Genomic DNA, 23,058 nt, shown 5'->3' with positions numbered 1-23,058 from the left:
CTGTTATTGTGCTCATTCTACAGGTAAACAAACTAAATCACAGAAATTGTAGGTAACTTCTGAAGGAGATCAGCCCTGGGATTTCTTTGGAAGGAATGATGCTAAAGCTGGAACTCCAGTACTTTGGCCACCTCATGCGAAGAGTTGACTCATTGGAAAAGATTCTGATGCTGGGAGGGATTGGGGACAAGAGGAGAAGGGGATGTCAGAGGATGAGATGGCTGGATGGCATCATTGACTCGATGGACGTGAGTCTGAGTGAACTCCAGGAGTTGGTGATGGACAGGGAGGCCTGGTGTGCTGCGATTCATGGGGTCGCAAAGAGTTGGACATGACTGAGTGACTGAACTGAACTGAACTGACAGTGATCATGCAGTGAATACAAGGTGGAGCCAAGAACTGAACCCAAGCCACCCAGTCCAAGCTCTGGTGCCCCATGTGTAGCCATCATTGATTGAATCTTGCTTTGTGCTAGGCATGGCTTCCCTGGTAGCTCAGACTGCAAAGGATCTGTCTGCAATGTAGGAGACCCAGGTTTGATCCTTGGGTCAGGAAGATCCCCTGGAGAAGGGAATGGCAACGCACTCCAGTGTTCTTGCCTGGAAAATCCCATGGACAGAGGAGCCTGGCAGGCTACAATGGATAGGGTCACAGAGAGTCAGACACGACTGAGCAACTAACATTTGCACTCTATTGTGCTTCTTTTATTCTCATCCTTATCAGCATTTTACATATGGGAAATGTATAAATTTGTGAACTGAAGCACAGAAAAGTTAAGTAATCTGAATTCTCCCAGAAGAGGTAAGTGTTTGAGCTGATATTGTGCCCTTAACTACCATGCTATACTGCCTTGAATATGGAGGAGTAATAAAGGAACTCTAAGATAATAGAGGGACAGTGTCTAAACGCTTTCTGCACCTCTCACCAAGCAGAGGGCCTGATACAAGGGCTGCGCCCCAATCATGAGTTTGGAAATGATGGCAATGAAGTATAAGGATGGAACATTAGCCTGGTTTTCATATCTGACTTGTTCTCCTGACTCTGACTCAGAGTTATTGTGTGACCTTTAAGACTTCACTCCCACCCAGCCTGGCCTCTCCAAATGAGAGATTCAGATTTCCCAAGTTCCCTCCAGCTCTGATGCTGATTCCAGCAGCCACCGTCCTGAGTCAACCCAGAGAGTCCTCTTTCTATCTTGGAGGCCAACCAGGTAAAGCTCCTCCTCTGACTGCCCTGATTGGTTTGTTCATCTTCTGATGCAGGTGCTGTTTTGGTTGCCTGGCAACACAGTGATGGAGACTGCCAGTTCCCAGAGGAGCAATAAATGAATGAGCAGAGATATTCATGCTGGGAGCAGTGGCCATAGCCAGAGCAGAGCACTGTAGAATTTGTAATTCCACCTGTCCTGAATGTGCTTTTCCCATCATGCTTCGCCAGAAGTCTAATGGGGAATATTTGGTTGGGGAGGAGAGAGAAGAAGAATTTTCATTGCGGAAGTGACAAACTTCCCTATGCACAGTCCCTTACTCACAATCTTACCTGCCCACAGGAGGTGACCCTATCACAAAATCACAAGTGTGCATTTTAGTATCACTAGTACCCACTCCAGTGTTCTTGCCTGGAGAACCCCAGGGACAGGGGAGCCTGGTGGGCTGCCATCTCTGGGGTCGCACAGAGTCGGACACGACTGAAGCGACTTAGCAGCAGCAGCAGCAGCAGTAAAAGATCTCCTTCTACTCTCTTTCATATACAAAACTATACTGTTTCCTGCTTGTAAATGTACATCCCAGGTTATGAATAAAAGGACAGGTCATGTAAACTGGCTCAGTCAATCCCCATGCTGTGCTCTGCTGTATTTTGTCACTATGATCACCCTGCAAAATAGGTAGAACTGAAGTCAGCAGACAGGGAAAACTTTAGAAAGGTTAAGAACAATGATTCTCAAACAATGTAGATGTGGGTTCAATTCCTGACTCTGCTGCTTATAAAGTGTGCAACTTTGAATAACTTTCTTAGCTCCTTTGAGTCTCAGTTTCTCCATCTGTAAAATGGGGATATTAACACTAATCTCATGGTGTCACTGAAAAAAGTAAGATAAGGGAGGTTAAAGACAGCAGAGGCTGGTGCATAAATGCACAATTATTATTATTATTATTGCTTTGGGTCATGCACATCACGTTAGTATACAGCTGAGATTTGAACCCAGATCTTACTAATATCAAGGCAAATTTTTGCCATTACTTCATACTTCCTCTGAAAGGAAAAGCTGTTAAGAAGGTACTCTTTGAACAAATATTTATGTGCCACTGTGCGATGGTGATGAAAATGATACCTAACTTCCATTCAGCATTTTATAGACCAAGTAGTGCTCTCACATGCACTCTCTCTCTTAATATGATGGTGGCGTCTCTGATGTCTGGTGGTATGTCTCTGATGAATGGTGGTAATTTTGGGAAAAGCAATTGTCTGAAAGTTAAACTCTGTTCTTCTCCCAGGGGCTAGAAAGCCAGGAGAGGGAGCCCAATCCCCCAGAGTACCCAGACAACCAGAGGGGATGGAACTCTGCACCCAGGTCACTCAACTCATCCTTCTCTCTTCTGTTTGCTCTGACCAACATAAAGGACTCAAAGTCCAGCATGAAGGGACCACTGTATGGCCAGCTGGCTGGAGTCTGGGCTGAATCTGTTCTTCCTGATGACAAGGTAGAAATATCCAGCTAGGAGCCTCTTTCCTGCCTCCCCCAACACACACACACACTAAGATTTAAATCCAATCATCTAGTTTCTGTTGTTACTTGCTTCTGCTTAGAACAGCTGAGCTGAATGGAATCACAGAAGTCCTCCTCCTTCTCTCTCCCTCTCTCCCTCTCTCGCTCTCTGTCTCCTCCCTGCCCCTCTCTCTCGAGGTCTCTTTCTCCAAGCCCTGTCACACACCCCTCCTCCTCACATACACACAGTATGCAGTGGCCCCTGAGCCACCTCTGGAAACACTAGGGCACTGAGAAGCACAGTTAGAAAACCATGAATCAGATCCAAACTTCTCCTCAAGCAACAAAGGAAAAACAGACTCAGAGAGGGAAAGTAACTCTCCCAAAGTCACACAGCTGGACAGCCTGACTCCCAGTAGAGGGCTCTTCTGTGTGCTTCAGTCATGTCAGACTCTTTGCGACACTACGGACTATACCCCACAGGCCCCTCTGCCCATGGGATTCTCCAGGTAAGAATACTGGAGTAGGTTTCCATCCCCTCCTCCAGGGGATCTTCTTGACCCACTAATCAAACCTGCGTCTCTTATAAATCTCCTGCACTGGCAGGCAGGTTCTTTACCATTAGCCATACCTGGGAAGTCCGTGCTTCCTTCTGCAAAGCACTAAATATGGAAACTTTCCCCATGTTTCTGTTCCAAACCCTCCCATTTAAAAATATCTTACTGCATTGAATGAATTTAAAAAAAAAGAAAGGATTTGGGTCTTTAAATTATGTTTTGATTATATCAATAATAATGCAAACATATTGTTGTGCTGTTTAGTTGCTAAGCTGTGTCTAATTCTTTGCAACACTATGGACTGTAGCCCTCCAGGCTCCTCTGTTCATGGGATTTCCCGGCAAGAATACTGGAGCCGGTTGCTATTTCCTTCTCCAGGGGATATTTCCAACCCAGGGATCAAACCTGTATCTCCTGCTTGGCAGGTGGATTCTTAACCACTGAACCACCTGCCCTTGTGTAATGCAAATATAGTCTTATACAGATTTGAATATTATGGACAAGGCTAAAGACTCCTTTGAAACCTACCCACACCACATATAATGAGGTGGTCTTCTTGTGAGTCTTAAAGATAACCATTGGTAACAACTTTTTTGTGCTCTTATAGTATATGTGTGTGTGTGTGTGTGTGTGTACACATATATGTGTGTATATAGTGTGTGTAGATACAGAGCTAGTGTGTGTATATTTACAAATAAAATAAAATATGTACTTATAGATATATTATCTTTCTATATATATAGACATTCACATACTGTAAATTTTTATTTATTTACTAAGCACTTTCCCTTGATCATGATTAGCACATATTAGCTAATACGGATCTACCTCCTTCTTCTTAGTACTCTATAACATTGCATATATATGGACAAGCTATTTTATGCTTAACATTACCCTGATGAACAGTTAGGGGGTTCATCACGCCTTGATGGACATCTTTGCACTGTACACGACTCCTTCTGTGCATGAGTGAGCCGGCCATTAGAAAAGTGTCCTAGAGGTGAAATAGCTAGATTGTGGAATATATGCATTTTTAATTTGGATGTGGCCTCAAATCCTTCTTATTGATGCACATGGGTCCCCTGAGGGGTATTCCTGCCAAATTACTCCTTCCACATCAAATAGGAAGTGAGATAAAATATTCTGACTAAATAATACCACATGCACAGAACAGATGGGTCTGGAAAATAGAGAATGCACAGAAGGGATAAGCTGATGTGTAAGGAAAAGGTGCCCTAATGGAAAGGCGCTCAAAGTCCCAGACTGAAGCATAGCCTGCCACAGAGTTCCCTCATGAATGGACTTCCTTTGGGCAAAAGCATTAAGTCTTCAGAAAGCTCTTGTGACAATATAAGTATCTTAAATTAGAAGGATGACACATGAAGCCATTAATAGGGGTTAACTGATCAGTTTGGGGACTTCCCAGGTGGTGCTAGTAGTAAAGAACCTGCCTGCCAATGGACATAAGAGATGTGGGTTCAATCCCTGGGTCAGGAAGATCCCCTGGAGAAGGAAATGGCAACCCACTCCAGTAGTCTTGCCTGGAAAATCCCATGGACAGAGGAGCCAGCAGGCTACGGTCCATGGGGTCAGGAAGTCAGACATGACTGAAGCAACTTAGAACAGCATTAGCAATTGATCAGCAATTGTTTACCCAACAAAGAGATGTAACAACTTGAGGAAACAAGTTCACTTCCCTGAACAATAACTTCAACTTCAGAGGGTTTTGTAAAGTCAAACAGAATAAAATATGTAAATACCTTTGAAAGGACAAATATTTTTCTATAGATATGCAACTTAAAATGCATCTATTCTGTTCCTTTTTCTCTGAGCCAATACTTAAACCACATTATATGTAAATTTGTTTGTTTGCATATAGCACAGTAGTTTGCACATTTGTTTCTGGGTTTCGCAATCCTAGGCTTGTTCTAACTCGTATGAAGCTAACGTTGATATAATGGCATTTCCCAGGAACTTTAATATTTAAATTTTATTTATTCTTTTTTTTTTTTTTTTTCCGGCTGTGCTGCACAGCTTGTAGGGTTTTAGTTCCCATGTGAGGTCTTAGTTCGCTGACCAGGGGCTGGACATGCCCCAACCCCTGCACTGGAAGCACAGAGTCTTAACCCCTGGACTGCCAGGAAAGCTCCAGCACTTCTGTGTTTAAGCTTCACAACAGCTCTGTAAAGCTATTTATATTATCCTATTTTATAGGTGAAGAAATCTGCAACGTGGAGAAGTGAAGAGGCTGGGCCAAGACCACACAGCCATATGGGAAGATGTGGATCTGGGATTCAAACTCCAGCTCAGTGGTTCTCAACCTTGATGACACAATGATGTCATCCAAAAGACTGACAAAAATGCCAGCTGATACCCAGGCCCCATTCCTTGTCACCTGACATATTTGGGGAATCAGAGGCCCAAACACTAGAATATCCAGAGGTGATTCTAACATGCAACCAGTGATGAGAACCATGGCTTATGCATTTTCATTGCCTATCTCATTGGATGGAGGCTGGTGGTCTTTCTGCCTTGCTGCAGCTGCTCCTTAGTGAATTGTGGAGGCAGATGTATTAGAACATTACCTTGAAACTGACTTGATCAGCTAAAACCTTCAAGCGCTCTTAATTACAAAGGAACGCCCACTGACATCTGCCTCCCCTGAAGGGGGATTCCAAAGACTTGGAAACTTCGCTTCCTGGTTGCCATGACAATCTTCTGCAATGTCAGCAAAAAATGCTTTGCACTACACACAAGCAAGCATGAAATCCTTATCTCAAAATCTGCTCAAAGGCTTTAGTTTACAATCTGCTTCAGCTTCAGACCAGCCTACTTTACTTTTGAGCCTTTGCTTTGGGGTTGAAAACAAGAATTACAGATGTTGCTGCTGCTGCTGCTGCTAAGTCGCTTCAGTTGTGTCCGACTCTGTGCGACCCCATAGACGGTAGCCCACCAGGCTCCCCCGTCCCTGGGATTCTCCAGGCAAGAACACTGGAGTGGGTTGCCATTTCCTTCTCCAATGCATGAAAGTGAGAAGTGAAAGTGAAGTCGCTCAGTCGTGTCTGACTCTTAGCGACCCCATGGACTGCAGCCCACCAGGCTCCTCCATCCATGGGATTCTCCAGACAAGAGTACTGGAGTGGGGTGCCATTGCCTTCTCCGATTACAGATTTTAGGACATGTTAAACACTCCCCTCATTTTACTAAGGCTCATGGCTTCCCTGATGGTTCAGTGGGTAAAGAATCCACCTACCAAGCAGGAGAAGCAGGAGATGTGGGTTTGGTTCCTGAGTGGAGAAGATCCCCTGCAGGAGGGAATGGCGACCCACTCTCAGTATTCTTGCCTGAAAAGTCCCATGGACGGAGGAGCCTGGTGGGCTACAGCCCAAAGGGTCACAAAGAGTTAGACACAACTGAGCGACTAAGCACAGAGATGTAGTAAGTACAGCACAGAGATGAAATGAATTGCTTCGTGTGGAGGAGTAAATTAATATTTTCAGATTTTCTTTTATTCTATGCCCCACCTCCTTGTCTTTCTAAAACAATTTTTAAATAGAAAGAGGAGGGACTTCTGTGGTGGTTCAGTAGCTAAGACTCCATGCTTCCAACACAGAGGGCCTGGGTTCAATGCCTCATCAGGAAACTAGAGCCTGCATTCTGCAACTAGGAGATTCCACATGCCCGTAAGTAAAAGATCCCGTGTGCTGCAACTGAGACCTGGGCAGCCAGATAAATGAATAAAATAAATACATATCTTTTAAAGAATCTAAAGAGGAAACAAATAAAATAACTATTATTTTTAAAAAAATCAAAAGAGGAAACAGGTGAAATTGAGAAGTTTTTCTACTTTTATGTCTTTTTTTGAAGTCAAATTGTTTTGTTTTTTAGTTAATTTATTTTTAACACCTGAAGAATACTTGATATACACCAGGCATTCTCTAAGAACTTTCTGTTTCAATAGCTTTTGTCCTTACCAGAACTCCAGAAGGTATTATTATTGTTTCTGTTGTTATTACTGTCCCTATTTCATATTTTATAGATAAGAACCTGAGGCTGTTACCACATGAGTATTTGATAAGCAAATACACAGTGAAATGTTGACTACGTTAACCCTTTCTGGATAGGCTCCAAAGCTGTTTCACCCCCACCCCCCACCCCACCCCCAGCTGATAAAACAGCATCTTACTCCTTACAGGCACATGTGTATTTGTGTCCCTTGATCAATCTTCAAACAGAGCAATTCATCTTTGACTAAGGATTTTAGGCACCATGACAGGTAGAGAGTGGGAAGTATTAAAATAATTTTCTGTGACCTTAAACATCTATGTCTCCATGATGGGCTACTGAATCAACTCTGCCCTTGTTGACAAGTTTGAACAAGCCATAGCCAAACAGAATGGAAACGTTCCTGATTCAGGACCTGGACTCCAGTGATGGCAATGTCTCTCACTGGCTGTATTACATGACACCAAGCCATGTGTATGTTACAAGCACACAGCCTTTGTCATCAAGACAGAACTCTTGAGTTTGGAACAGAACTCTCAGTTTAGGACCTCCCTGGTGGTTCAGTGGTTAAGAGTCTGCACACTCCCAATACAGGAGGCATGGGTTTGATTCCTGGTCAAGGAACCAAGATCCCATATGCCCCAAGGGGCACAGCCAAAGACATTAAAAAAGACAGAACTGAGTTTGAGTTCTCACATCATCTATATGACCTTGCACAAGCCTCAATTTCATCACCTGTGATATGGGGATACTATCTCCTTATCAGGGTTGATATATGGGTACATAAAGCTTTTAGCACACTGCCTGGCACACAAAAAGTGTTCAATAAATGAGAGCTATTATTAATTTAATCTCTGAGCCATGAATACTATCTAATCTGCCTACCATACAGGAGCACATATAAAATGAGGGAATTTATGTGACAGGACTTTGCAAACCAACATTTACATATGGGAAGGCTTATTTCTGCAGTTGTTTTTGTTATTATAAGGACTTGGTCATTTTTAAAGATCTATTAAGCAGAGCAGATCTGGGTTCTTAACAAATATCCTTTTTAACCACCACTACCACCACCATGGAGCCAGATTTCTTAATGAGTGATAGGAGAACAGTGTATGCCTATCAGTGTGTGTCCATCCAGACATGTCCAAATTGTGTCTTATGATACAATGTTTCTTTCCTCCCTGGATCCATGAGGATTCTTGTTAATAGCAAGAGAAACAATTTGAACTGCTAACACAAGAAGGGAATTTAGCAGAGATAGGAGATGCACAAAATAAATCTGGATGGAGGACAGGGCTGGCATGAAGGAATAGGCTTGCAAAACTGACAGAAACCAAGGGAATTCTGGAGATTGGCCAACAAGATTCACGACCAAGGAGCAAGCACTGGTCTTCAAGGTATGGCTGCTGCCTCTACCATCACTCTATTCAGTCTCATGGTCAATCTCTAGCTCTCCATCTTTGTCACTTTCTGGAGAGACAAAGTCCCAGGAGTGAGCATCTAATTGGTCCAATTGAGATGACACCTCTGCCTGAAGAGTTTTGGGAGACTGAGAAGTGGAGAATCATGGAAAGATCTGGCCCTGGGAATTACCAGGTCCCCACACAATGAAAAATTCCCTCCAAAGAAATGTGGAGACCTGAATACAAATGTCTTCTAGGAAAGCCACCTTTGTGCACCAGTCATTTTAACTGACGGAGAAGGTTCAGAGAGGCTATTCAATGGCTGTGTGCCAGGTCTCCCAGCTCTCAACCTCATGTTCACTCTGCTACACAAGATCCAGTGATTTATAAAATCATAAGCTGTTTCCTCAGTTTTAAACCATATCTCAGGTAGGGACAGAAGGGACTAATGCTATGGGGAGCAATTATCTGCTTTTAGGCTCTTTTCATTACATAAGCTCAGCACATAAGAATAAATAATTCTAGAGTGTAGCTGACCTCCAATACATGACAGGAGAATCTCATTACTGCAAAACCGTTGGTGATATATAGAGAGAATTGGCTACAATATATTGAATTTTTAGTAGAAACCATTAAGCACTCCTGATCTAATTGCCTTTTTTTCTTATTCATAGCTCAATAAAAAATAATTTTCTATGCCACAATTTGCCTGGCTTCTCATCTAATCCTCTTACTCCCTGTTTCCTCTTTTCTTCTTTGTTTAAAACTGATACTTAGTGAGACCTTTTGAATTTACAGACCCAGACAAGAACACCTTTTCCATTATTGCTATGATATAACTCTAAATGTTAGAGTTGGGAGGGGTCTTGGAGGAGCACTATTCTGAGCTCCTCATTTTACAGGTGGGGAAACTGAGGCTTAGAAATGAAATGTCCGGTGGGTCAAGGCAGAGACTGGCCAAATGTCATCAAAGACTATGCTGTGCTTCCGAGTTGAGATTTCCTTGGTCCTCTTAATGTCCAACTATTACCAACATCTGTGTCTGGTGTCTAGACAGAAACTATTCAGGAAGTTTCTTGAAAGGACCTGAGATATTATCTAATCCAGAAGTGGAAAGTAGTAGCCAAATAAGCAAATCCTGTCCATACATAAGTTTGATTTTGCCCAACAGTAGTGACTAAATTAAAATTAATTGCCAAATTAATAAATCTGGAGATTTAACATAATCTGAATTCCTAGCCCTTTAATAAAAGTCAGATCATTTGGCAACTCAGGGTCCATGTTCCATATGGCAAAAATCAGCTGGTGTGGAATAATGATGGCTCACTTAGACAGGTGGGCACACCCGAGTGTGACACACCAACCACCCTTCTCTGTTTCATCCCCCCTGCCAACTTCACTTGCTACGTTACTGCCTGTCCATGTTCATATCAGAGTGTACAATCCCTGAGCAAATCTTATTTCCCCTTAGTTACTAAAGTTGGGTCACTTCTTATTGACTAAGGTCACTTAGTAGAGGTCACACAATAAGTGGAAGATGTTGGAAGAGAACCTTGCAAGGGCTTGGCTCTCCTCTCTTCTCATACTGCACGCTCTCTCTTGGTGGTCTCATACAGCCCAGGTCAGGGCATCCTCCAATGTACATTTCCAGTCTCAGACCCTTACTTGTGCTCTAGACTTGTGTATCCAGTCACCCACCTTGGGCAGTGCCTTCATTTCCTCATCTGGAATACGGGGACAGTGAGAGTACTTTTCTACCATATGGTTATCATGGGAATTATATAGACAATTGTTAACACATATGGAATAATTTGAAGAGAGCCCGGCACTGTTATAGGCTATCTAATAGGTTGCTCAAATGCCAACAATGGAGCCTTCCTTTATTTCCCTCTGCTTCCAACCTGTTCCTCCATATTCTTCCCCACTTTGGCAATGGCACCATTACCCCGTGGGTAGTTCAAGATAAATACCGAGGAGTCATTCTTCATTCATTCGTTTTTCTCATCTCCTAAATCCAATCCATCATTAAGCCTTTCCATGATATTCTCAAAATATATTTCAGTCAGTTCACTCTCCCCATCTCTGTTGTAACCACATTGGTCTAAGCCCCTATCATCTCTTGCCTTGATTTCTGTAACAACCTTCTGCTATTATGTACCGAATTATGTACTCCCCACCCCTGTCAGTCATATGTGGTGTTCCTGACCCACAATGTGATGGTATTTGGCGATGAGGTGTTTCAGATTTTAGGTTTAGATGAGATGACGGGAGATTAGTGCCCTCAGAAGCAGAGACATCAGCATGCTTGGTCTTTCTTTCCCCACCATGTGAGGACTCAGGTAGAAGGCAACAGTCTATAAGCCAGGAAGAGAACTCTCACCAGAAACCCATCCTGAGAGCACCTTGATCTTGGACCTCTAGCTTCCAGAACTGAGAAAATAAATTTCTTTGTTTAAGCCAGCCAGTCTACAGTATACTGTTACAACAGCACAAGCAGGGTAAGACTAAGACATCTCCTTGGTCTCCTGCTTCCGTTCTTTCCCTTCGAAAATCCATTCTCCACACAAAAAGCCAGAGTGGTCTTTTAAAAGGGGTCATATGGCACCCCACTCCAGTACTCTTGCCTGGAAAATCCCATGGACAGAGGAGCCTGGTGGGCTGCGGTCCATGGGGTCGCTAGGAGTCGGACACGACTGAGCGACTTCACTTTCACTTTTTGCTTTCATGCATTGGAGAAGGAAATGGCAACCCACTCCAATGTTCTTGCCTGGAGAGTCCCGGAGAAGGCGAAGCCGGGTGGGCTGCTGTCTCTGGGGTCGCACAGAGTCGGACACGACTGAAGCGACTTAGCAGCAGCAGCAGTCCCACTCAAAACCCTTCTCTCGTTTATTTCCGTGCTTACAGCAAAGCTGGAGCCCCTAACCCTGCCTCACACTTTTGTGAGCTCTGGGTGACTTAACCCTCTTTCCCCCTGCTCACTGCACTGGGCCATCCTAGACTACAGCTCCAGCCTCAGAACCAAGGTACATCTGCTGCTCCCTGTCAGCAATGCTGCCCCTCCAGCCCTGGAACGGCTTTTATTCTTCATCTCCTTGTTCAAAGTGGCCTTCAAGACCACCCCATTTATAGCGTCCCCGGCCCCCTTTCTTATTGAAATCACCCCACCGATAATGCTCACAACAATCTGGCATTACCTTTTTATTTGTTTATCTGCTTATAGCCTGCCCGCCCCGACCCCCACCTCGTGCAAAATCCGTGAGGGCGACAAACTTTGTGTGGTTCCCCGAGGCACGCCTGGCTCTAAGTGCCTAGCACAGGGCCTGAGACATCTGCTGTGGGATTTCTGGAGTCTCCCAAAGGCCAGGGAGGGTCAGGTGACTTTCTCAAAGCTGGTTTCCAGGGACTCTGCACTCTTCACACTCCCCGAGGGGCGTCTAGACGCTCTTGGGATGGAGAATTATTACCTTTCTCGGTTGCCTGAGCTTGGTGAGAGCTGAGTCTAGAAGCACCTCACCACTTGAAGGGGCCGAGAGCCGGGTAGCCGGGAGGCAAGAGGGGCGCGAGGGGCGCGAGGGGCGGGGCCTCCAATGTGCGGAGCCTCCCGTGGGCGGGGCCTGGCTGCCCGAGCCAATGGGGCCCCGCGGCGAGGGGAGACGCTCGCGCGCCACGGGGTGCGGAGGCTGAGCTCCGGGACCCCAGTGGATCCGCAGGCGGGCGTCGCGGCCAAGGCACACCCCCGGCTCCGGGTTCCTGGCGGCTCGCAAGGTAAGCAGAACCCGCAGCGAAGTTAATACTTTGTGAGGTTTCTGGTAACAGGGAGTCCCCGCCACCTCCCGCCGAGGCTGCTGGTGGCGTCCCGGCGCCAGGCTGCGTTCCCAGGCGCTCCGGCTCTGTGCCTGCGGGATGCGGGCGCGCGGAGGGGCCCGACAGTGGGCGGAGGAGCCGGCGCGGCAAGCTTCCTCCTCGAGTGCTGCTGCCAGCTCGCCGGGCCGACCCTGGGACGGACAGGTGTGCGTGCGGGGCACGCCTGAGGGGCCGGGGAGCCAGAGGGGCTTCGGATAGTGGCTTCGAAGAGAATCTCCACCCAGCGACTGGGCCCGGGGAAGAGCTTGCGGGGAACTGGCGACCGCAGAGGCCGGACGTCTGCTCTGCCTAGATCTGCAGACGCCTCCTGACCTGTTGCCCCCGGAGCCAGGGGTCAGATTCATCATGCCATTTCTTATTTCTAGGTCTCTTAGAGCTCAGAGAGGGGGAAAAAAAAAAAACAAAACTCAGAGTGGTTCCTTGGCCAAGCTAGGGCAGAGAAATTAGTGCTTTATGGAGCGCCTCGTGTATTTATTCTGCGTTTATCGGGTTCCTATTGTGTGCCAGACAATGTGCTAAACCCTAGAGTCAGGAAGAAGGGTGTTGGAGGAGTCCCTGGGACTAAGAAGGAGAACAGGAGAAACAGTTATAATGCAGTGTTGTACAGGGGATGTTACGTGGAGAGGAGGACCATGAGCAAGCCAGGAAGGCTTTCAAGAGGAGGTGACTATTGAATGGGGACTAGAGGAGTAGGAGGGTTTGCCAGGGTGAAAGCTGTGTGGGCTGGGTGTGTGTGTGTGTGATGGGATAGCAGACTGGGGTGTGTGTGTGTGTGTGTGATTGGATACCAAGACTGGGGTAGGGGGTCTGTATGCGTGTGTGTGTGTGTGTGTGTGTGTGTGTGATAGGATAGCAGGAATTCCAGAGATTTTCCTGTGCAAAGATGAAAAAGTCCAGTATCCTGACTTAGACCATCAGTTAATCCTATGTCAGCTAATCAAATAGGACTGGGGCTTTTGTGGGGAGGAAATGAGCTGTCAACATGGCAAGAGCTAAAACATGCACAGACCTTAAAATGCAGTCTTAGACTCTATAGATTTTTGTCCTGTGATCAAGGAGGGCAGTGAAAGAATTCTGGCAGCTCTATGGAAATGGATGGAGATTCGAGCAATAGAAAGCTGGTAAGTTGCAGTTAATATTTTGGATGTGGTTGTAAATATTCTGGCCCCTAAAGGCAGAAGTGTCTGCCCCAGAGCCCTGCTCCCTGGCTTCCAGGCATGGATCATTCAGGCATGGAGACATTGCTCATGTGATGCTTTCCTCTGCAACCTACAGGTCATTTTCATATTGTTTCTGGAGGTTTTGACCTGGACCTTGTTGTCAGGGGTGCCCCCTGGAGGATGGTGAAGGGAACCTCTGCCAGTCGTTTCTGATCTGGTTTTCTCTCTATGGGCTCTTTCTGTCTCATGGAGACACAGCCTCAGCTGTTAGAGGCTGTGGTGAAGAGAAAAGTCTTGACAGGGAGTCACACCAGAAAGTCACTTTAGCCATGTGCCTTGGGGACATTATTAACCTTTCTGAATCTCAGTTTTCTTATTTAAAAAGGAAGTCATCATCCCCACCTGTCATAGGTTGGATTCTAAGGGAAGAGACTCAGAGGCTCTGAGAATTGGGTGTAAGTGGATTCTTGGGGAATGGTCTCACTCTCCAAGGGATGGATGGTGAGGAAATCAGGATGGGGGCAGAGGGAGAAGTTGGTCAATGATGGAAAGCAAGAGAGGCCTCAGGTGATCTGAGGCTGGGGGCCAGGCCTTTGAAACCCCATGTTGATCAATTAGTGGGGGCAGACTGCCTCCAGGGAAGGGGGCATAACTTTGGGTGTCCCTTCAGCAGGATGGTTCCTGAAGAGGAGCTCAACTGTGAGCTGTGTGCAGCCAGCACTCCCAGAAACCAGCATGGGGAGTGAGAGGTGCCCTCTTCTTAGAGGGGGTTGCTGAGAGCTGTGCCTGGGCAGCTGCTTCCCAGGGTGGGCTTGGGAAGTGGCCGAGATACCAGAGAGAAGGTGCTTTGCGCTGTGCCTGGTGAAGAACAGAAGCATTTCTTTCTCTCACCTTTAAACTCTTGACTGCACTTGAAAATGGATTTTGGAGTTTGAATTGAGTCGATCAGCTTCCACAAGGAAAGAATCTTTCCTGATAATGACTACAATGACTACTATCCAGTGTCTCTTATGCATATGCATTCTCATTTTACAGTCAGCCCATTGTTTTCTAAAACCCAACAGAGTAGGTGTCCTTCTGCTATAAAGTAATGACCACAGCAAAAAACACAGAACTTGTTTCAGTCTGTGGAATGATTTCATTGGTGAATTGATTAACTAATTGATCAGTAATTAATTCATCAATGTGCACTGAATACCTCCTAAATGGTTGGTACTGTCCTCAGTGCTGGGAATACAGTTTAGTCTATTAGGGGAGGCAGAGACTGACATTAAATGCTTTGATTCCTTCAAAGCAAATACTGAAGAATGGACTGTTGCATTACATAGCCAGGGTGTGATGGAAAGTAATAGGCCATCTTCCCGCTGGAGTCTTTCTCACCATTCAGTTTCAATATAACCTCCTCAGAGAGGCCTTTTGGATCATCCGGTATAAAGCAGATATCCTCCCTTTTATGCCCCCTTCACCACACTTGCTGATTCATTGTATTTACTTCCCTGTAATTGGTCCTCCTTGCTACACTGAGGGCTCCAGGAGGTCATACCTCACTTTATCCCAGCACAGTGTTCAGCACATATTTCTTGCATGAGTGAAGTTAATGAAGGGTAGATCCACTTAGAGGAGTAGTATCACCAAGAAGTGATATTTACACTGAGATCTGAGGGATGCGGAAGGTCCAGCAATGCCAAGGTCAAGAGGCAGAGAGAACAACTTGTTCAAGGACCTTGAGGTGGAGGAATGGAATCCAGCATGACTGGAGAGCAGCCTGAGATGAGTTTGGAGAAATAGATGGGGCCATGGAAGGCCATGCTGAGCTTGGATTTTACTCAAGGTGCAATGAAAACTCAGTGAAGGATCTTAATGACCTAGTAACAACCTGGTGTTACATAATTGCTTGTTGTCTGTCATGCCTCCATAAAGAAAAGTGCCCAGTAAATATTGCTGAAGTGAATGGATGATGTGGTTTATGCAGCTCGCGGGTAAAAAAAGGACTAGGAAGAAGAATGGGATCTTGGCACAAATGAGGAGTTTGGTGAGAGAGGTGTTGATGTCCTGGCTGCAGGGGAGCAGTGATACTGGAAAAGCAGAAGGAGCTGTATTGGGGGTGTTAAATGGACAAGACTTGCTGATACATTCGATGTCAGGATTATGGGAAAGGGAAGGATCAAGGGTGACCCCCCCCCACCCGAGGTTTATGGCTCAAGATTGGATGCCAGCTGTCCATAAACGGGAATGGATGAACAAAAATGTGGTATGTATTTACAATGAAATCTTACTCAGCCATAAAAAGGAAGGATGTCCTGATACATGCTGGGCTTCCCAGATGGCATAGTGGTAAAGAATCCGCCTGCCAGTGCAGGAGATACAAGAGATTCTGGTTCCATCCCCGAGTTAGGAAGATCCCCTGGAGGAGGAAATGGCAACCCACTCCGGTATTCTTGCCTGAAAAAGTCCACGGACAGAGGAGCCTGGAGGGCTATAGTCCATGAGGTCATAAAGAGTCAGACATGACTTAGTGATTGAGTATGCACTGATACTTGCTACCATGTGAATGAACCTTGGAAACATGTTAAGTTTAAGAAGCCAGACACAAAAAGTCACATATTATATGATTCCACTTATATGAAATAGTCCAAGTAGCCTAATCCATAGAGGCAGAAGGCAGATTGGTGTTGGCCAGAGTTTTGTGTGGAGAGGGGAAGAAAGGTAGACAGGGCGTGACTGCTAAGTGGTTTCCTTTTTGGATGGTGAAAATATTTTGGAACTGGATGGAAGTTGTGTTTGAACTATACTATGAGTATACTAAATGCTACTGAAATGTATACTTTAAAATGGTTAATTTTATGTTATATAAATTTCATCTCAATTACCAAAAAAATAAAAGATCAATAGATAGGAGCACCAGTCAAAGAGTGGTGGTGAAGATCAGGGGGAGAAAATGTAAATGCTGTCTTGGAGATGTCCAAGACACCCACACAGGGACGAGGGGGACCTCCGGCTATTAAGAGGGGTGTCAGCACTTTGATGCCAGCTGATAATATGGATGAGATTGAGGGAGAAAGTGCAGAGGAGTGCATCCAAACTCCTATCATTCTTTAAGTTGATCCTCATAACACTACCTACAAGGAAGTTCTTGTAGGTAGTTATGTAGTTCTTGTAGCTTCTGTTCTTATTTTCAGATGGGGAAACCAAGGCCCCCTGAGAATGGGCTTGCCCAAGGTCAGACAGTTTTGGACCTGTGGTTCCCCTGGCTTCCAGTCCTTTGCCTTTCCCGCATCAGGGTGATGCTGTTTAGAATTTGAGTAAGGACCTTCCCTCCCTCCCTCCCTCCCTCCCTCTTTCCTTCTCTCCACCCCTCCCTCCCTCCCCTCTTTCCACAGTCAAGACTGAGTGCTCACATGTGGCAGGTACTGTGCTGGGTCTATGTTGGTGAAGGTACAAATGGCTGTAATTAATCTTGTGGAATTTACCTGGTAAGCAAGCAGTGAGGCCACTGATGCAGAGGACATAGGAGCCTGGACCAGGGGCATCTCTCCCAGATTTGGAGGTAGGAGGAGGCTTCCCAGAGAAAGTGACAGCTAAGCAGAGATTTGTAGCAGAAGCAGAAGAACTGAGCCTAAGAAAGAGAAGGGTTCTCTGGAAGGTTCATGATCCCTGAACACCTGCTATGGGAATTCCCTTTCTCTTCACTCCCTAGTTCTTCCTGCATCACATGTTACTGGCATTTTCCAGCTTATCCAGGAGGTCTATTGTTTCTATAACCCTGGAGGCAATGAGTAGGCAAATAGCTTGATTTGATTTTGGAAGCTTCAAAAGAGGAGTAAGATAGGGTACAAACAGTCTGACTTTCAAAGCCGGGCTCTGTCTCTGAGCAAATGACTTAGTCTCTCTTTTTATACCTATGAAATGGAGCCAGTCACATCACTGCTCAGCGCAGGAAATAAGTGAGATGATATAGTAATGCATTGGGCATGTAACAAATGATCAGAAAAATCTCATCTCATTCCTTCAGAGAGGAAGCGTTTCTGAATAGGCCAGTGGTTTCCACACTCTGAACACTGTTTAAGATACAGAAATCCATGCGGGCTTCCCTGGCAGCTCAGATGGTAAAGAATCTGCCTGCAATGTGGGAGGCCAGGGTTTGGTCCCTGGGTCAGGAAGATCCCCTGGAGAAGGAAGTGGCAACCCACTCCAGTATTCTTGCCTGAGAAATCCCGTGGACTATAACCCTCTAGACAGAGGAGACAGGTGGGCTTCAGTCCATGAGGTCGCAAGAGTCGGACCTGACTTAGCCACTAAACCATCACATACTTCTCAAGAATCTGATTTGGATGATTTGGGATGGAACATAGCAATCTGTATGTTTAGAAGGCACCCCAGATCATCCTGGTAAAAGCATGGTCCAGGACCCATAGGCTTGGACCAAATGCTTGAGTCTTTGCTGTGATGTTCACGAAAGGGTTAAGCACCTAGAAGTAGATAATGCCTTCTAGGAATTATTAGCCAATGGCAGTGCTGACTGGTGATGTAATGTCTTTGGCTGGCACTCCATTGGTTAAGTGTATTGTTTTTCTTGCTTCAGCTGTGTGAGGAGCAAAGCTGGAGCCCAAGGGTTAATAATTCTGTGGCAGCACACAGAGCTATTTTTCTCCCAGTCCGCTTCTGCTGGTCGTGAGCGTGGAGCATGGCTCAGCTGGCTGTTGCCCTTCTTCCAGTAAATAGCTGCACCTTCCTCCCTACCTCCTCCCAAGCAGAGCACATGTCTCCATAGTACTACGGAGGGGGAGGAGGGTGATCAGAAGTGTTTAGGGAAGAGAGAGCCCTTTCAAAGTTATACAGGGCAGTCTCTCCTTGCCCCTGGGCACGGGCACAGCTCCAGCTGCTCTGGCCTGCAGAGGTCCCACTGGATGAACTGCTAAATGGTCACCTGCTTCTGAGCATTGTTCAACCTGGCAGGATCCTCAGAACCAGGAGGTGAGCCCCCGGTTTTGGAAGGAAGAATGGGCCTGGAGGAGAAGAGCCTTGGGGGCAGCGGGAGGGAACAGCTCTAGAAGGCAGGTTGGCACAGGCTCCATGCAGAACTGCCCCCACATGTGGTGTGAGCTAGGCCAGGACGGTCTCCCTCTCTGTTTATTTGCTCAAGAACACCATGTGAGGCTTGGATTAGGGGGCCGCTTGGTGGGGAGTGTGCTGACAAGACACTGTTCACAAGCCTGCTCTTGGTGTAGCTTTCTGCCCAGTGCTTCTGGAAGAGAGATGCTTCTCTCTGTTAATCTGAGGCAGGAGGGGGCGCATCAGGTTAGCAGTATCTCCCCAGAGCCAGCTGTCACCCACGCCCCTCCTTGTCTTATTGGGGCTCCCTCTTCAGTGCTCAGTTGAGTGCCCTTGATGGACTCTGGGCTGAGGTTTCCAGGAGTACCTAAATGGCCTCAGGGATTTTTGATTGTGTCTTTCAGGGGGACCTTTGGATCGCTGGCCCTTGGGTGTGCCTTTGTGGACTGGGTCATGTTCTTAATGTCCCGTGCTGGGCTCCGGGAGCAGGAGGATTCTCTTTGTATTATGACGGCACAGTTGGGGGGTTGTGCCATTTGTGTTTCAGAGGGCGTGCGTTATTGCCTGGACTTGAGACTTCTCACCTTGCTCAGATGGGAACCTAGTGCAGCATGTCTCCCTCAAGGTGTACAAAGTGAAAAAAGTCAAAACGGGGAGGGGAAAGGGGACTGGAGTAACTGGGAAGGGCTGCTAGCAAGAAACTCTGCCCTTCATCTCACAGGGAATTCAGGGAAACTTTGCATTTCATAGACAGACTGTGACTCTACATCTCTTCTGCAGCCCTCGCCAAAATTTGTAAATAAAAAATACCGTTGCTTTTAGAATTTGGTTTTATTTGGAGTGTCCCTATTTTCTTTAAGGAGAGCAGAGCCTGCAGAGGTTTCTGTCTGTGTCTTGTGTGACCCTTGGCGTCTACCACCCCGTGTTCTGGACCAGGCTTTATTGCTGAAGAACACGTAGGTCCTTGGGCAGGTCCTTGCACCTCTCTGAGTCTGAGTTTCTTCATGTGTCAGTCACAGAGGTGGGAGGGAGTTGAACTAATTGACTTTTAGAGCCCTTCCTCTCTGGCTGTCTGTGCTCTGGATCATGAAAAGCCTCAGGATCTGAGTCTGTTGATTAAGTGGATGACTGCTGAGGTGAAGGATGTTTGCACAAAGGAAAACGTAGCATGTGTCCTCTGGGTGCAGGGGGCTTTACACACATTTTAATGCATCACCCTCCCAGTGGGCCTGGGAGGAGGTAGAATAAGCAATCTAAAGATGTGAAAATCAAGGCCGAAGGAGTTCAGTGATTTACCCAAGATCATCACTCAGTGAATGTTGACACTGGCATTTGAACCTGTGCTGGGGTGGTGGTTCATGGTAGAGTAACAAAAGAGCTGGAGCTGGAGTCTTTGTCTACCTCTGGCTCTTGGCATGCTCTCCATTCTTTTGGAAATTACCAGTGATTCTTCAGATCAGCCAGTTCAGTCAGATTATTGTGGATTATCCACTTTACTGTCTGGGACAGCAGATGGTCCCTGGATCTGGAGAGGACCCTACAGTCCATTGGATCAGGCCCCTCAGTTTATATCTGGGAAAATGAAGGTCTAGAGAAGTTACGTTACCTGTTTTATATCACTCAGTGAGTTGATACATGGTAGAGATGGAGACCAAGACACCTTACCTTAGGTGTGTGAAGTGATATTATTATTAAAGAGTATTTTTAAACCTTCATTGAGAACTTTGGGATCATTTCAACTGAATTATCCTTACCTCCAGGCCCCTTTGAAGTGCCAGAGTGGAGGAAGGCTCAATGAGCACCTCCTGTGGGCTTGACATTGAGGCAGGTCTGAGACATGGATGGGGTAGTAAGTAAACAAAGCTTGAGACCTGGTCAGTTTCCCCAGAGAGACTCAGGATGCAAGCTGTGTTTCGGGAGAGTCTAGTTCATGGGTCAGCAAGCTTTCCTGGTGGGGAGGCAGCTGCAACCCTCACCCTCTACATGTGGCCAGCACCTAATTGTACACTGTAAGAACACTGGCCACATGACATGTGATCTCTGTTCTTTGTCTTCCTAACTAAGCTGCATATTTCCAGGGCACAGCTCCCAAAGTGTAGAACCTGATCAGTGGAGCCTCCTCGTGGGGAGGTGGGGGTCAGTATCTTGGATGTGCAGAGATGAACACCCAGAAGTAAAAACCATCACTTAGTTATTTAAAAGCGCAATGCAGATATGTGACTCTTTTCTTGATCACTATAACGTTAAGAAAGAATCATCCTAATACCAGGCTTTGAATACGCTAATGATCATCATAGGAAAGAGGGGTTATAAATATTCTGCAGGGCTAGAAAGCAAAGCTAGCAGCCGGGGGTGGATGTGGAAGGGAGTGGGTAGCAGGTAAATGGAGGAAGAGTGGCCTGAGGATGGCAGTGGTCCAGTGGGCAGGAAACTCCTCTCCTTGCCAGCATCATCAGAAACGGCTGGTAACCGTCAGGCGTTGCTGCCCTGGCAAAGAGTAGCACTTAGTAGCCTCTCTCTGCCTTTCTTGATCTATGATCTCTCGATTATTAACCAGGCAGGAGTAAACAAGAGGAAACCAGGAGGTAGAGAAGAGTTTTGTCTTACTGATATTTAGATTCCAGAGCCAAAGTATGGGGGTAGAAATCATTCATAGCCAAAATACCCTTGAAGATGTTTTCATTGCCCCTCAAATTGCATTTTGCCTGGTTTCTGTGTATGCAACACTGAACAATAATTCCTGTGCTAACTAGTGGGTAAAACCCTGACCAAGACTAAAAGAACTAGCATATAAAAAAAATTTATATGCAGTTGTTTGAGTTTCACACTGCTCTGTTTTTGAGGTAAGTTCAAAATTTCTAACTGGCATGAAGTGGGGGGTAGAGAATTCTCAGGTGTTCTTGTTTGCTTGTAGGATTGGTACCTTTGTTTTTGGATAAATAGCCCTTAATGCTTCATACATGTAACCCATTTAAAATGATGATGAAAATTAAGTGAGATACTAAACGTGAGCCCAGTGACAGAGCAGATGCTCAGTACACTTTTACTGGAAGTGCTCAGCATCTTGCTTTAGCAGATTTGCTGATGCCGACCTTTGAGAAGTTTTAGTGAAGAATCTAGGTGTCCGGGCTGGCGTTTCCTGTTTGAGGTTGGCATGTCTGCTTGGTTCCTCTGGACAGTGTCCACCCTCATGAATATTGCTTCTAAAATTCAGAGTGGGAAAAGAATCAGGTTTGATGTTCCACAGGCCTGAGTTCAGAGCACCAGTCATTACCTATAGCTGTGTGACTCTGGGCATGTTACCTAACCTCTCTGTGCCTGGCTCTTTTCATGTATGAAAATGGGGCCCATAGAGTCCACCTTGAAGGGTGGATGGAGGATTAAATAGAACTTTTAGAGAGTGCCTGGAACATAGAGAGTAGGTGTCCTTTAAGTGCTAATTTATTCCTTCTCCTTGGAATGGTGTTGAGGAGAGGTGGTATATTTTTTCTTTCTTCAATCTCACCTCCAACTTCTTTGCACATATTAGTAGCACTTCTAGATAGCTTTTTAGAAGCCCTGAGGAAACCCCATGTGGCATTACTCTAAGAATGAGGGTGCTTGCAGCCTTGCCCCATCCTAGCTCATCCCAAGCCAGGTACCTAACCAAGTACTGGAAGGCTGCACTTAGTAGGGAGTTGTTGAGTTAATTCATTTTTAGAACACTGATAGCTTAATTAAATAGTCTGGACTAAGGCTGCTTTACTTAGGCGCCAAGTGGACAGGTGATTTGAAGGATACTGCAAAGAAGTCAAAGTATGCGGATACTGCAAAGAAGTCAAAGTATGCGGCCAAGTTCAATGCATTAGGAATCTCATCACTAAATGTTCATCTGCTGGGTTTAATCACTGATCATTTAACAATTATTTGTGGAACTCTCATCTTGTGGTAGGCAAAGCCCTAGGTACTGAGGATGTATTGATGAATGGTACAGACAAGATTCCTAGCCTCGTGGATCTTATATTCTGGTGGGAAATATAAAGTGCATACAGATGTGAGTTAGTGATCATGCTATGAATTAAAATGTAAACAGTATAAGGGCAGGGGGGAATGCCATTATAGAAAATTCAGTTTAAGAAGGTCTCTCTGAGAAGTTGACAATTTGAGCAGAGGCATGGAGGAAGTTTGGAAGTGAGTTTTGGAAATACCTGTGGGAAAGAATTTCAGGCAGAGGGAACAGCAGGGGTGCCTCAGGGTAGACAGAGAGACACAGAAGGAAGAGTTTGAGAAGATGTGGCCCGAGAAGTATCTGAAATACCCGCACTGGT

At 45.8% G+C, this 23,058-nt stretch overlaps 1 protein-coding gene across 4 annotated transcripts in view; it reads left to right on the top strand.

The window, feature by feature from the left end:
- The first annotated feature begins 12,332 nt into the window (after positions 1-12,332).
- The window catches only part of SYN3 (synapsin III), a 498,442-nt gene continuing 487,716 nt past the window's right edge, over positions 12,333-23,058 (top strand). For 3 of the 4 annotated variants that reach the window (XM_070789671.1, XM_070789672.1, XM_019961256.2), the window contains exon 1: positions 12,333-12,440. The gene's annotated coding sequence lies outside the window, so the exon portion shown is untranslated. Of the gene's footprint in view, positions 12,441-18,365; positions 18,674-23,058 lie in introns of those variants that run through there. The other variant, XM_070789669.1, reaches the window with a different exon arrangement.

This window comes from Bos indicus, chromosome 5, assembly GCF_029378745.1.
Source record: "Bos indicus isolate NIAB-ARS_2022 breed Sahiwal x Tharparkar chromosome 5, NIAB-ARS_B.indTharparkar_mat_pri_1.0, whole genome shotgun sequence".
NCBI lineage: Eukaryota > Metazoa > Chordata > Mammalia > Artiodactyla > Bovidae > Bos > Bos indicus.
The sequence above is the reverse complement of the archived record's forward strand: the minus strand, read 5'-3'. Positions and strand labels throughout refer to the sequence as shown.